This window comes from Musca autumnalis, unplaced genomic scaffold (assembly GCF_047663935.1).
Source record: "Musca autumnalis isolate F117 unplaced genomic scaffold, ASM4766393v1 scaffold_3, whole genome shotgun sequence".
NCBI lineage: Eukaryota > Metazoa > Arthropoda > Insecta > Diptera > Muscidae > Musca > Musca autumnalis.
This window is the reverse complement of record NW_027411866.1, coordinates 220173071-220176433: the sequence shown is the minus strand read 5'-3', so window position 1 is coordinate 220176433 and position 3363 is coordinate 220173071.

The window sequence follows — 3363 nt, the reverse complement described above, 5'->3', positions numbered from 1 at the left end:
CTAAGTCTGGTAGAACTTTCACGATGTACAAAGTGTGGGCCAAATCGGTTACTCCCTTCAAGAGTTATCGTGCGCACAAATTTTCCGAACATTTCCAAACTTTTGTGGGGAATGTACCGGAAGGAGTGGACCGATATAACCCATCTTCGAACTTAAACTAAGTTTGGGCAAAATATTACGAAAGCCAAATTTTGAACCGAATCGGTTGCTCCGTTCGAGAGTTATTGTGCGCACCAGCCAGCCAGACGGACAGACGGACGGACGTGCGTGAATCAATTCTGAATTGTCTGAAACGGATTTCGTCCAAACATACTTGGTACCTAAAACCATTATTTCGATGAGGCACATTTTGCCCGTATGAGAGTGTATATCACGAATATTGTCAATTATTTCATATTCCATTTTAGAACAAAAAGGATAAATTGTTTTCGCGCTACATCAAGGATTTTTGATTTGTAGGTTAAGAAAAAAATTCTCAATACGAATCTGGTCGCGAGCCAATTTTCGGGTGTTTGCGGACAAAAGTTATGGCGATTTTTTTCGCTTTTTAAGATAGAAAATATTATAAAAACGCTAATTACTTTTAATGAGCACAATTGTTACAAAAAAGTTATCTCGAAGTGACTTCAGCCAGTAGATTGCATAATACCTGCAAAATGTTACACAGAATTCGATAAATGAATAAATTATTGAATGCAAAGTGGTCATAAAATTACATAAAAATTTGTTGTGGATCGAAACTTCACGGTGAAACAAATGAGACTACAATCATGCAGATTGGTGTTATAGTTTCGATGTTACAGCCAAAATAAGCACATATTTTGTTCAAAAAAATACTTTTTTGTTTGGAAAAATATTTTTTCACATGCATTGTGTAGTAGAATATATTGTAAAAATCTATAGGAATACTTCCTTCATTTTGCTTAAATCTCCCTATAAAATAGACGGATTTTGCTTTATTGAGATTCATATAAAAGCTTTCCCATTAGGGAAGCTAATTGGGTTGATGGGGATATATGTCAAAGCTTCTGAAATGGAAATAGAGATCAAATAACCCACCGAGTTAATGGAATTATATATCGCAGAAAAAGCGATAAAATACGCGATATTTTCAAAAACAATTTTAGGTGATTTTTCTACTTTGGAATTTCTCGTAACTCGCGTTTTAGTAGATGGATTTTCACGAGGAATGATTTATTGGATCCGGAACGTAAAAAACTAAAATGTGCAATAGAGTACGAGGAAATCGAATGACAATTGTAAAAATTAGGCCCGAAAAATATGATTTTTTGAAAAATGTTCGCACAAAATTTCCGCATTTGGATGCAGATTTCAATGAAGCTGTGCAGACTACATTCACAATATACGTATCAAATAACTCAGAATCGCAAGTACTACAATCCTATATATGATTTGTTGAAAACCCTATTTGCGGAATAAAATTAGAAGAAAATTTCAAAAAACACTGTAAATCTGGCTTCAAAATGTCAGCATCATTTAATGGTAGAAGCACTTCAAATTTTGAAAAGTAATACATTAGTGAGATTATCCTTATTTAGTTTGCTTCTACTTTTACTTTGACAGGAAAATCGAGAGAAGTGTGGTTAATCACAAATCGAGAGAAAACAAAAAAAGACATGTTGGCTTCAACCCATTTTTACACATTTTTAACATAACCATAACCACAGCTTCCACGCAAATTATCTTTTAATGCCAATATTTTTTGCCACGTCCAAAAACATTTCATTTTATCCAAAAATATTTAATTTGTATAATATACAATCACAAGTCGCGTGTTCTAAAAGAGTAAGCCTTGGCTTCAGCTATGTTAAATTTTCAAAAATATTGGTGATATACACTTTCACACGGGCAAAATGTGCCTCATCGAAATAATGGTTTTATACCCCAAGTATGTTTGGACGAAATGTGTTTCAGACAATTTGGAGTCGATTTCTCTATCTGGCTGGTGAGCACTATAACTCTCGAACGGATGAACCGATTTGGTCCAACATTTGGCTTTCGTAATATTTTGTTCAAACTTAGTTTAAGTTCGAAGATGGGTTATCGGTCCACTCCTTCCGGTACCTCACCCACAAAAGTTCGGAAAATGTGAGCGCACGATAACTCTTGAAGGAAATTAACGATTTGGTCCATACTTCGTGAAATTTATACCAGACTTAGATAAGGTTCCAATATGCACCCAATCGGTCCAATCCTTCGGGTTCCTCCCACACAAAATTTCGGAAAAGTTTAGTTTAAGACATGTTCACGAATCGCTTTGATTTTTGTTGCAACAACTTGTACTCACTGCCCCCCATACGACGGTACAAATTTCATCAGGGGCAAGTCCATACTTCCTAAGAAAATAGCCAGAAAGATGCAATAAGCCTTTATGACACCATGTGTAGTGGTTGAAGCGCAAGATAACTCTCGAACGGATCTGCCGATTCGGTCCAAAATTTGGCCTTCGTAATAGTTTGTCCAAACATAGATTAAATTCGAAGATAGACCATATCGGTCCACTCCTTCTGATACCTCCCCCACAAAAGTTCAAAAATGTTCGGAAAAATTGTGCGCGCGATAACTCTTGAAGGGAGTGACCGATTTCGTCCATACTTTGCACATGCTAATATATCTACCAGATATAGATCAGGTTGGAATATGAACTATATTTGTCTACTCCTTCTGGTACCTCTCACACAAATTTTGGGATAAGTCCACTTTAAGACCTGCTCTCGAATCACTTTGATTTTTGTTGAAGCGATTTGATTTCGATTTTTTCAGGAGCAAGTCCACATTTCTTTGGAAAACAGCCCGAAATATGCAAAAAACCCCCCATGTCACCATATGCGGCGGTCGGAGAGCACGATAACTCTCGAACTGTTCAATCGATTTGGTCCAACATTTGGTCTTCGTCATATTATATCAAAACTTAGTTTTATGGGGCAATACCGGTCCACAACTTCCGGTACTCCTGCCCAATATTTAAAAAATGTCACTAAAATGCTAAAACCAATTTGGTCCAAACTTTGGATCTCCTAATATTTTGTTTAACTTCTTAAATGGCCCACATCGATCCTCAATAAGGGTACCTCTCCCACAAAAGTTCAACATTTGTGTCTTAGTGCAATTAATTCTTAATCCACATTTTTGTCGGCATGTTCAAATGTCCAAAAAGGGCCACAAAATTCTGAATAGACCTTAAATACATTCGATCTGTCCGTAGGAGAAAGTTTCACTTCACATTGGCTGAGGGTACATATCTGTAGGCAAAGCCGACTGACACCTTTTTACTTGTTGTAACTAACATTGACCGTTGCGCGCAAAAGATATGACCGTTTTAATTTTAATATTAAAAAAAAA